Source organism: Arachis ipaensis, chromosome B4, assembly GCF_059453495.1.
Source record: "Arachis ipaensis isolate K30076 ecotype BB chromosome B4, ASM5945349v1, whole genome shotgun sequence".
Lineage (NCBI taxonomy): Eukaryota > Viridiplantae > Streptophyta > Magnoliopsida > Fabales > Fabaceae > Arachis > Arachis ipaensis.
In genome coordinates, this window is record NC_142439.1 from 138,139,857 (window position 1) to 138,152,697 (window position 12,841).

The 12,841-nt window shown below is 33.4% G+C and overlaps 1 long non-coding RNA gene across 1 annotated transcript; it reads left to right on the forward strand.

Moving 5' to 3' along the window:
- Window positions 1-360: 360 nt before the first annotated feature.
- Window positions 361-2,656, forward strand: LOC107617147 (uncharacterized). The gene is made up of 4 exons (XR_015880632.1): window positions 361-513; window positions 605-659; window positions 748-876; window positions 2,354-2,656. It is a non-coding gene; the product is annotated as an uncharacterized LOC107617147 (long non-coding RNA).
- The last annotated feature ends 10,185 nt before the right edge of the window (window positions 2,657-12,841 follow it).

Sequence of the window (12,841 nt, forward strand, 5' to 3'; positions counted from 1 at the left end):
AATCAATGAAAGGATTACCCACATCTCTTTTCAGATAACTACTGACTACATCTGAATTTTGAGGGCAAAATTCTTTATTAGGTGGGTAGGATGTAAACCCCGGTTAAATTAGTAAATAATTAGTCAATAAATTAGTTTTTAATAAGGAGGATTAGAAATGTGAATATTATATCAAATTAGGATAGAGCTCATCGAAACGAAAATTTTGACACTAATTTTGAGAAAATCGGTCCAAGATTGGACCGAATGGACCGAACCGGTTGAACCGGATCCAAATCGGATCATCGGTCCAACCGAACCGACCTATTAAATGAACCCACGCATTGCATCTCCCTCATTTCAGCAACGTGACGCTGAAAGCTTGCGTCCAGGGAGGAGAAGAAAAAGGGGTCCGAACCCTCGTTCCAAGTTCAAGGCGCCGTAACTTTCCGATCCGAGCTCCGATCGCCGCACCGTTTGCGACCACGCGTCCACCGCGTCGAGCTTTACATTTCTACCGGAACAATTTTATAGGTAAGCCCTTAAATATTCTCAGCCACTCTTTTCCCCCAATTTTCGAGTTTTGAGAAGGGGTATTGAATTTCTTTGATTTTTGATGTTTTAGGATCCAATTAGCTTGAGAAAAACGTTCACTCTTGCTTATGTGAAGCTTGGGTAAGGTGAGGATACGATAATTCTATTTTATTTTCATTGAATTTGAGCTTTGAGTATTAAATTGGATATATATGTGTTATGAATGTGTATTAGGTTGTGAATAAATAATTGGAGCTTGAAATTGTGAATACTGGAACTTGGAGAAAGCGGATTAGTTGAGTTTTGAGGGGCTGTCTTGGTTTTGAATAAATAGCTTTGATCGTTACGTGGAAATCGGCCAAGGTATGGTTTAGGTTTCTTGCATTTAATATATAATGTTCTGTGAAAACTTAGGCTAGATGACCATAGGATAAGTTGGAATGCAGGTGTATGTTTAATATTTAGTAATTTGTCGATGAATATAATTGGTTGAAGTTTATTGGATAATTAGTTTTTAATTTTGGATGGTGAATGTTGTTATGTTAATTTGGAGGGAATTATGGTTGAATGTTATTGTTGATTAACTAATGATTTGGTGAATTATTGATTTGAGGTATAACTATTGTGGAGGTTGTTGTGATAATGAGGTATTTTGTGTTAAAAGCTCAGGAATTGTGAACTATGATCCTTAGTTGAATTTTGGGTTGTTGGATTTGAATATAGTATGAGTTTAATTGTTTATCTGAGGTAGATTTATCGTGGTGGTTGTTATGATGATGAGGAAGGGTATGTTGAATTGAAAAGAAAGCAGGTTTGGACCCGAAAAGGGTGGCAAAGTCCGAGTTTTAGAGGAGATGCTGCCGAAATTCTATAAAAATTAGAGATTTAGTTTATATGATTATTTATAAAGATTTAAGATTCAAAGGTTATATGGTTTGATTTTGAGTTATTAAGAAAATGAGCATGTTTTAAGTTTGATTCATTTGGAAAAGAATGAATTATGTTTTGAATTAGAACTATTGATGGACGGAATGAGAGATGTGATAATGAAGGATAATGATTGAATATGATTGACGTATAATGATGGATGAGATGCGATTGAGAATGATGTGGATGTTGATGAATTTTAATTGAATTATTTATATGGCTTATGAATTTGAATAATCTGAGATACGAGATTCCCTGGATTAAGTGCCGTGGCTTGCCACCACGTGTACCAGGTTGAAAACTCGATACTCTGTTGACCCTACGACGTAAGTGTGACCGGGCACTATATAAATTCCCGGGAATGTTACCCCCATTGAGCAATATTGATTATTTGAGAAAAATCTATGCATAGACTCTTGGGGATGCACGTCGGGGGACAGTCTAAGGACAATTCAGACTTGTCGGGTTGGCTGGATAACCGACAGATGAGCCTCATCAGCCATAGGACAGGCATGCATCATATGCATATTACTTGAATTACTTGCTTGTGCTCTAATTGGGTGTGCCTATCTGTATTTGCCATGCTAAATGTGTATTTGTTACCTGCAGTAGTTGTAACCTTCTTGTGTTTGCATTTATCTGTCTATTTGTCTGTGAAAATACATGATGGAGTTGGAGGTATGAAGGAATGGCAGTATAGGACTTAGATTTAAGGTTAAGTTAAGTTATGATTAAATATTTTTAGGAAACCACCTTTTATGGCTTCTGTTTAATACTTTAAGCTCTATAATCTGAGTGTCGATGTTCTAGGATTGCCTCTGGCATTCCCAGGACCTTATATATTATGTGTGTGGCACCTTTACCATACTGAGAACCTCCGGTTCTCATTCCATACTATGTTGTTGTTTTTCAGATGCAGGTCGAGAGGCATCTCGTTAGGCGTCTGGACTCTTGAAGCGGAGTGGTTACTGGGATATTTTGTTATGCTATGATGTATATATATGTACTTAGCTTTCTCTCCGCATGACTTATTCTTTTTGATCCTCTTAGAGGTTTATGGAGAGGCAGGATTGTGTATATGTACTTTTGGATTTTGGGTATATATGTGTAAATATTCTCCGGCCAGTCTTGACTTCGCAGGCTGAGTTAGGAGCTTGTTATTTTGTATCTTTGGTATTCTACTCCTATTTCTGTTATCTTATGTTTGATAGTTATGATTTTCTTAGCACGTAAGTTAACTCGTTCCTTGAGCGTAGCGCCTTTATTGTGCGATTTTTATTTCCCCCTTTTCTTCAAGGCTCCTAGCATATTATAATTCTTCTGCTATTATATGTACTCATTTTATTTTAGAGGTCGTAATACCTCACCACCTTTGTTTTACGACTTAAGCGTAAAGCTTAGTGTGGTAGGGTGTTACAATTTTAATTATAAAATCGGTCATTGACTTTTTTATTTTATTAGACAAATCACTATTTATGTCAAATTTTGGTAAAATATTAGATAAATTAATTTTTATTGTTATTTAATTGATAAAGACACTATGTTTTAAAAATGGTTAAAAATTTCATATGAATCTCTCAATGTACACAAATAATCTGATATGAAAACTGCTATCAAATGACATAGACTCCTTATATTCAATTAAGAGGTTGCGGGTTTGAGTCAGATATCTTTTCAAATTTTGCCAATGAGTTATAGCTCAAATGGCATAGACTCCCCATACTCAATTAAGAGAGGTTGCAGGTTCGAATTTCCTATCTTTCCAAATTTTGCCAATGAGTAATAGCTCAAATGGCATAATCTCCCCATACTCAATTAAGAGGTTGCGGGTTCGAGTCTTCTATCTTTGGTAAAAAAAAGAGGTTGCGGGTTCGAGTCTTCTATCTTTGGTAAAAAAAAAAAATCTGATATGAAAACTGTTTCGAAATAAAAACTTAGCGACATTAAATATTGAGAACTAAAATATTCTACTAAAAATTTTAGAAAAACTGATTTAGGTTTTTTTAATGATTATATTTGATTTTATGATTTCTTAATTAAGCCGATGGATCAAAACAAAAGAAAATCACACTAAATTTCAATCACTCTTTGTAGCTTGGGTGCGTGTGACACGAGGGTGCAATTTCTTAATGTTTATTCTCATATGGTATGCTCGCTTTTGAATCTTTGAAGATATAATATATAGTATAATTTAAATTATAACTCGTGGGAAATGAGGATTCAATTGATCTTCATTCTCCAAGCCTCCTGGTGGCTAAAATTTTTAAATATAAATAATTTTACTGTGAAATATCAAAATATTTAATTATTTTAATATTTTATACTATTATGATAGTAATATGTATTTTTTAATTATTAAAAGATAAAATGTATATTTTAATTATAAATTATAAAAAATATTATTTTAATTAAAAAGAGACAAAATATCATTGGCATTTTGTAAAAAAATATTATTTTAATTATAAAAAATTGACATTTTGTAAAAAATATTACTTTAATTATAAAGAGATAAAATATTACTGATATTTTATAAAAAAAATAATACTATTTATTTTAATTATAAAAAATAAAATGTCATTGACATCTTGTAAAAAATATTATTTTAATTATAAAAGAACAAAATGTCGTTGATATTTTGTTAAAATTCATAATAATATATAACACATAGTTTAGATCAATTTTGAAGAATTTATTATTTTTAATGCAATAAATATAAAAAAAATTCTAAGAATGTTTGGGGAACTTTTTAGACACTTTAATTAAGATATAAACTTGTGTATAGGGAATAGATTACTATAGAAGGTCTAATAATATATTTTTAAGTTAGGAAAAAAATCTTTTAAAATAGGAGGATCATAAAATGGTAATAAGAAATTAATTATTATTATTAAAATTATATTTTTATTTTATATATAAATTTTATTATTTTAATTTAATGGTAATTAAAATTATATTTTACTCTTTATTTTATTAATATTTTTATTTTAGAGAAGTTTGATGCATTAAGTTATATTAACAATAACATTTTCTTTTACGTCTCCTTTCATTCAGTCCCATATCATCCGTAAAAAATGAAGACCATTAAACTTTTCTGGTTTCAATCAATTTTCAATTCTAATTTTTCTTTTAGTTTTATTCTTTATAAATTGTTTTATTTAGTTTTGATTTAGTAAAATTAAAAAAAAAATTTGTCCATAATTATTTTTTATTTTATTAAGTACTAATATAGTGGTTTAAATATTGATATGATATATTTTATCATATCAGCATTTTAACTTGTTACGTTAATATTTAGTATGTCATGTAAATATTTAACGGTATCTTTATTCTTTATATCTTTGTAATGGAAAAGAAAGCTCAATTTGATTCCCGAGATAATTATGTTGATTTCTGAGTTTTAAATATGGTTAATTTTAAAGTAAAGTATCGTTTTTGTACCCAAAGTTTGGGGTAAGTTCTAAAATTGTTTCTAACGTTTTAATCGTCCTATTTAAATTTCTAACGTTTCAAAATTGACTCAATGTTGTCATATCGTTAGGGATCTGCTAACAGAATTGACGGCGGGACAAAATTGAGACGATTTTGAAATATTGGGGACTTAAATAGGACGAAAACGTTAGGAACAAAAACGATATTGATAGAGTAGTGATTGAGCTGAAACTGAATCAGTTGCTAAGTTAGTTAAGCCAAGCTGACTCAGCAGAATTAGTTGCAAGTGCAAGCTGTCATTAGGCTCAGCTTATATAGCTAGCTGAATGTGTGTTAGTTGGGTTGTTGCAATTAGAATCCAAGTTCCACTTTACCAAAAATCAGAACAGAAAGCTTCTCTCTCTCTCTCTTCAATTTCTCCTCTTCTTCGATCTTTGCTCTCTCTTGCTTTTCATTCAACACTGAAACTGATACCTTTCATGGTATCAGAGCTAGGATTATTCAATCACCATGGAGATAAACACAGAAACGGCTGAAGCTCAGGTTCAGCGTCAACCTAATTTCACGTCCTCACCGATCTCGATGAAGCTTGATGACGACAACTTTCTCCAATGGGAAGATCAAGCGGAATCGACAATCGAAGGTCATGATCTGTTAGCTCACATCACAGGAGAAGGTATTCCAACTCAGTTCACAGCTTCAAAAGAGAAGAATCCAGAATTTGCAAGATGGAAGCGACAAGATGCTCTGCTCAAATCCTGGCTGTTGGCGTCGATGACAAAACCCTTCACTACTCGTATGGTTGGCTGCTTGTACACATACCAGGTATGGAGCAGGTTAGAGGATCATTTTGCATCACAAATTCGAGCAAGAATTCTGCAATTAAAGAACAAATTGAGTAGCATTAAAATTGGAAGCTCTGCCAGTAGCTATGTGTTAGAAATTAAAGAAACAATAGATACATTAGCCTCAGTTGGAGAACCAGTAAGGGAAAGTGATCATGTTAGTGCCATACTCAATGGCTTAACAGAGGAATATGGACCGTTGATTACAGCTGTAGTCTCAAGATCATCTAGGGTTTCTGTAGGAGAGCTAGAGTCTTTGCTTCTTGCACATGAAAGTATGATAGAAAGATTCCGGAGGACAGATCTGTCAATCCAAGCAAATGTAGCTCAATACTCAAACAATTATGGAGGTCGAGGGCATCTCAGAGGTGTTTTTAGAGGACAAGGTGGAAGGACGATGAGAGGCAATTTTTCTGGCAATGAAAGAAGAACTTATGGAAGGTCTGATGGAGGATTCTATGATAATGATAGAATATTTGCCAGTGGTGGCCAAAATGACAGACGATATGATGGTGGAGGTAACAGACCAGTTTGTCAACTATGTGATAAGGTTGGACATACAGCTCGCAGATGCTGGTTCAGGTATGATTCGTCTTATGGGAATGAAAGCCAGAGTTCAAGAGAGGGTTATGAGTGTACAGAAGTTAGGCCACAGCCACAAGCTCACTTGAGTGCTCTAGAAACACCATCCACCAGCTATGATCAAAATTGGTATCCGGACAGTGGTGCAACACACCATATGACACCAGACCCTCAAAATGTGATGAGCAGTAAAGGCTATGAAGGATCAGAACAAGTAATTGTGGGAAACGGAACAGGTTTGCAAATCACCTCTATTGGAAATTCCATTTTTAAAACTGATTTGAGTTCTAGGAAGTTCTTGTTGCAAAAATTGTTACATGTGCCTGAAATAACCAAAAATCTTTTGAGTGTGTATCAATTCTGCTGTGATAACAATGTGCTTTTTGAGTTTGATGCTCATGGTTGTTGTGTCAAATCACAGGAAACCAAAGAGTTGATTCTACAGGGTGAAGTTGATAAAGGGATGTATAAATTTGTCAAGTTCTTTCCTTCAATAAGTCCAGCTGCTTACAACTCCACCATGTCCACAACTGAGCAATTTCTCTTGTGGCATGCAAGGTTGGGGCATGCAGCAAACAAAGTAGTTAGTACAGTCTTGAAAAATTGCAATTTGTCATTTGTTGAGAATAAAGAGCCTTGTACAGCCTGTAGCATAGGCAAGTCACACCGATTACCATTTCCAAGTTCAAGTACAGTGTATCAATCTCCTTTAGAATTGGTGTATTCAGACATATGGGGCCCTGCTCCTATGCCAGATTTGAATGGAAATTTCTATTTTGTCAATTTTATCGACGCCTTTTCTAAATTCACTTGGCTTTATCTAATTAGAGCACGGTCACAACTCAAATCAGTTTTCTTTAATTTCCAAAAGATGGTTGAATTACAATTTGGCACAAAAATTAAATTGTTTCAATCTGACAATGCTGCTGAGTATGTTAGCTTATCAAAGGAGCTTCAATCACAAGGGATCAGACACAGATTTTCATGCCCTCACATCCATCAACAAAATGGAACTGCAGAGCGCAAACACAGGCATGTAGTAGAGATGGGAATGACACTCATGGCCTGTTCTGGAGTGCCAATGAAATACTGGGGTGATGCTTTTCTCACTGCAGCTCAACTCATCAATGTTCTACCAACACCAACCTTAGGAAACATATCTCCAACAGAGAAGCTTCTTGGTAAGAAACCAGACTACAGCTGTCTACGGGTATTTGGCTGCCTCTGCTTCCCTCACTTGCGACCGTTCAATCGTCACAAGCTTGAATTTCGATCAGCACCCTGTGTGTTCTTGGGGTATGGTACTGCTCACAAAGGGTACAAATGCCTTACACCAGAAGGAAAAGTGGTGATCACACGAAATGTGGTGTTCAATGAAGTGCAGTTTCCCTTCAAAACTGGAAAACACCTCGTGAATGACACTGATGAGCAGAACAAGTCTGAGACAATTACACCAATGCCATCCATTCCATTGATTCCCAGCCCTCACTTACCTCCACAAACTCAAAACACTCACTCCTCACCAAGACCCCTGCCTCCATCACATGTCACAAGTCACTCAGAAGCCTTTCAACACTCTTCTCAACCCTGCTCTCAAGCTTCTGTCACCTGCCACTCACCTTCAGCTTCATCCCCAGCCTCAATTCCTCCCACTGCATCTTCACTTCTCATCCCTCAGAGAGCGCCCTCAGCCACACCTATCCCAGTCCCAATCTCAGATCTAGAAACTGTTCTTCCAAGTTGTGAACCTGTGCCTAGTACTCAAAACATACACCCTATGATCACCCGAAGCAAAACTGGCAGTCTTCGACCAAAGGTTTATCATGCTGCAGTAGAGCCACGGTCAGTGCGAGAGGCAATGGTTGATCCGAAATGGAAAGAAGCCATGGACAATGAGTATCAAGCCCTGCTTAAGAACAAGACATGGCAGCTTGTACCTTTACCAGAGAACCGAGAAGCTATTGGCAGCAAGTGGGTCTTTAGAGTTAAGTACAACTCTGATGGCACACTACAGAAGTACAAGGCCAGGCTGGTCGCTCAAGGCTTCTCTCAAAGGCCTGGGTTTGATTTCACAGAGACCTATAGTCCGGTAGTCAAAGCAACTTCAATCAGGGTAGTCTTGACACTTGCCTTGGCAAACAATTGGTCAATTAGACAATTGGATGTCAACAATGCATTTTTGCATGGAGAGTTACTTGAAGATGTGTATATGCGACAGCCACAGGGCTATGTGCAGGGTGATGGGAAGCTGGTATGCAAACTTACCAAGGCGTTGTATGGCCTGAAACAGGCTCCGAGGGCCTGGTATCATAAGCTGTCTACAGCTCTGCATCAGCTTGGATTCACTGCCACAGCCTCTGATGTTTCAGTCTTCACAAAATTTGATACCAATGCTACCACCTTTGTGCTTGTGTATGTAGATGATGTGATCATCACTGGAAGCTCAACAAGTGCTATAACGGCTGTAGTGAACCAGTTGAATTGCAAGTTTGCACTCAAGGATATGGGGGATCTTCATTATTTTCTAGGCATTCAGGTTAGCAAGACTAAAGGTGGTGGATTACTACTCAGCCAAGAAAAATACGTTAATGATTTACTAGAAAAGGCAGGTATGACAAACTGCAAGCCTTGTAAAACACCTCTCCCATCATCACTGAAAATATCTCAATTTGGTGGTGACAGGTTTGATGAGCCAGCACTTTATCGTTCAGTGGTAGGAAGTCTTCAGTATCTGACCGTTACAAGACCAGAGCTCGCCTATGCTGTAAGCAAACTCTCACAGTTCATGCAAGACCCGTTGGAATCGCATTGGAAACTGGTTAAAAGAATCCTCAGATATGCAAGTGGAACAATCAAATATGGGCTACATCTCCGTAAGAATGACGTGTTGAACATCACAGCCTACTGTGATTCGGACTGGGGAGGAGACCCTGATGATAGGAAATCGACTGGTGGTATGTGTGTCTTCTTAGGAAGAAACCTGGTATCCTGGTCCTCTAAGAAGCAATCTGTGGTGGCCAGGTCAAGCACAGAGGCTGAATACAGAGCTATGGCGGATCTGGTTGCAGAACTTATATGGATCAAGAGCCTGCTGAGTGAGCTAAGGGCCACAGCTTCTACTCCCACCATATACTGCGATAACCTGAGTGCTGTACTTTTAGCAGCCAACCCCATCCTGCATTCAAAGTCTAAACACTTTGAAACTGATCTTCACTTTGTGAGGGACTATGTAACGAAGAAAGTAGTACATGTTAGCCATATTCCAGGGTCTGTTCAGTTGGCAGACATTCTAACAAAGGCAATTGCCTCTGGAATGTTTGAAACTGCTAGAGCAAGGCTGAATGTTGAGCAAAATTTGTTGTGTAGTGTTGAAGGGACAGCAGGAACAGTCCATGAGCCAACCATGCCTAGTGATAAAGGAGTTTTGCAGAATGGCAGCAAACCAAAAGACCTCAGCAGCAGAGTGTATGGCAGAGCAAGTGTTGAGCAACACAATGAAAACAGATAGCAGGGTGCATGATAGAGTAGTGATTGAGCTGAAACTGAATCAGTTGCTAAGTTAGTTAAGCCAAGCTGACTCAGCAGAATTAGTTGCAAGTGCAAGCTGTCATTAGGCTCAGCTTATATAGCTAGCTGAATGTGTGTTAGTTGGGTTGTTGCAATTAGAATCTAAGTTCCACTTTACCAAAAATCAGAACAGAAAGCTTCTCTCTCTCTCTCTTAAATTTCTCCTCTTCTTCGATCTTTGCTCTCTCTTGCTTTTCATTCAACACTGAAACTGATACCTTTCAGATATATATATATAAAAATAAATTTTTAGTTAATTTTATCTTTCAATAATATTAATTTTTTACTATACATAGTATTCAATTATTTTTTAATTACATCTAAATAAATTACATTTAATCACATTACTTTCATTTTAAATAAATTTATTTTTTATAATTTTAAATAATTTTGATACATTATATACAAAAGGTATAATTTATATTTTATTATATATATATATATATATATATATATATATATATATATATATATATATATATTATTTTTTTTTCTTTTCTGCAAGTTTATATACTAGTCATTCTACAAACATTTCATGATAACTAAAAATTTTTAAGAGTAAAATTATAAAATAATTAATTTTTTAAAATGAAGGTAATATGATTAAGTGTAATTTACTTAGATGCATGTGATTAAAAAATAATTGAATACTATGTATAGTAAAAAATTGATATTATTGAAAGATAAAATTAAAATTTATTTCTATGTATCATTTTTGTCTCCAACATTTTCGTTCTATTTAATTCCCTAACGTTTCAAAATCGTCTCAATTTTGTCCTTTCTGTTAACGGATTCCTAACGGCAGGACAACGTTGAGTCAATTTTGAAACGTTAGGAATTTAAATAAGACGATTGAAACGTGGGACAACTTTAAAACTTACCCCAAAAGTTAGAACAAAACCGATACTTTATTCTTAATTTTATCTCGGTTTCATAATTATAAATTAAGTTGGTTCTTTCATTATCAATTTAGTTAAATATTTATAGGTGCACTTCCTTGTAAGCATGATAGCCTAACTATTTGACTTCCAATAAAAATATGAGTTCCATTTTGGATTTTTTAATAAATTAAATTGATATATTTACTTCTCTAGATATTTAGTTTGTTGAAATATTAAATTAAATAATATAAAATATCAAATTGAGTTTAACACATTTACTGTCATACGAATTAGCTGTTAAACTGTGATTGATAAACATTAATCTTCTGTCCCAAAAAAAAAAAAAGTATAATGAAGTAAAAAATCACATTTTTGGTCAAGTTACACTTTAAAATACATACAATGCATACACCCACTCTCTCATGCATTTTCCAGTAAGACATACATATATACCACTAGAAATATACAATACATACACCCACTCTCTCATGCATATTATACTAGAAGCTCTTTTTCAACCATGGGTATTTATCATATCAAAAGTCCAATAATTTTTCGAATATTGCAGAGGCACAAAGTAGATAACCTTTTCAAGTAAATAAGCTTTATTTTTATCCTCTAAGAAGATTCGAATATGAAAGAAATGCTTAAAAGAAGCGAATTTTTATCTTTTTTTTTTTTTTGGGTTAGGTGGATTAGACAACCCAATCTTAAGTACTTTAGATGGATTGGACAACCCAATCCTAGGTATAAGTTCTTATCTATCTATATTAACTTGCATTGCAGCATTGGTTTTTTTTTTATTTTTTTTGCTTCTGTTGTCATTCAAAGAGAGCCTAAACCCAAAAGAAGAAAACTACAGGGGCCTAACAAGAGCTCATTTTGTGGTTTGTGCTCATTGACTCTTCATTTTGGGTCTGAAATACTTAATGGACCAGGCCTCATCTAAATTTGTTCATTGTAATGCACTTTTATTTTTGGTCTTGTTTTTCGTTGTGGTTTGACATAGCCCAAAAGGATGAAGCCTTAAAAAGCTTATGATGTTATTTTGGGCCTTGACAAAAAGCAGTGTTATGGGCTTTACTGAGATGTACCTTATATTAGAGCCACATTATTTTCGGACTGGGCAGAATAAAAATTAAAGTGTCACCAATTTTTTTTTTGGTGACTAAAGTGTCACCATTTTGATATTAATTTAATAAAGTTTTTATTTTTTAAAAGTAGTTTATTTGTAAAAACAAAAAAATAATTTATAAAAATTAATTTTTAAAAGATAATTTTTTAAAAATATAGTATTTATATTTGGTAAATTAAATTAAAAATAAATTTTAATAAATACAAACAATAATAATTATATTTAATAAAATAATTTTTAAAATTTAAAAATATTATAAAGACATAAATTTAAACATTAAATTTAAAAATTAATTAATATATAAAATTATATTAGACTTTTAAATTTTAAAAAATATAAATTAATTTTAAAAAATTTTATCTTAATTATTTTTAAAAGTACTATAATTTTTTAAAAATTATAAATATAAGTATATAATAATTTTAAATTTATCAAATATAAAATAAAAAATTTATACTTTTAAAAAATACAAACAAATTCTCAAAATCTAATGAAAGGAATGAGCTATTTACTTGAATAACCCGAATTGGTTAACCCAACATTCCCTTTGTTTCTTTTAGTTACATCTGTAACTTGCTTAGAAACTATCCATGTTCCTAACAATCCATATAATAAGCAGTAACAAAATTTTAAATTAATCTAGTGATTAGCTTTTTAATATTTAAATAAATAAATATTGAAATTTTAAATTTTATATTATGTACGTATTAATTTATTGATTAATAACAAATTTTTAATAAAATTTAGATCCATAATAAATTAATTTTTAATTTATTAAAAATATCGTAAAAAATAAAATATATAATTAAAAAAATTTAAAATTTATAATTTAAAATAAAATATTATTTTAAAAACTAATTAATATTAACTAAAAAATTAAATTCATAAAATGAATACTATTTATTTAACAAAAATCCTCATTTGTAATTTTTAACCATTGCAATTTTCAAACCCCAATCCTC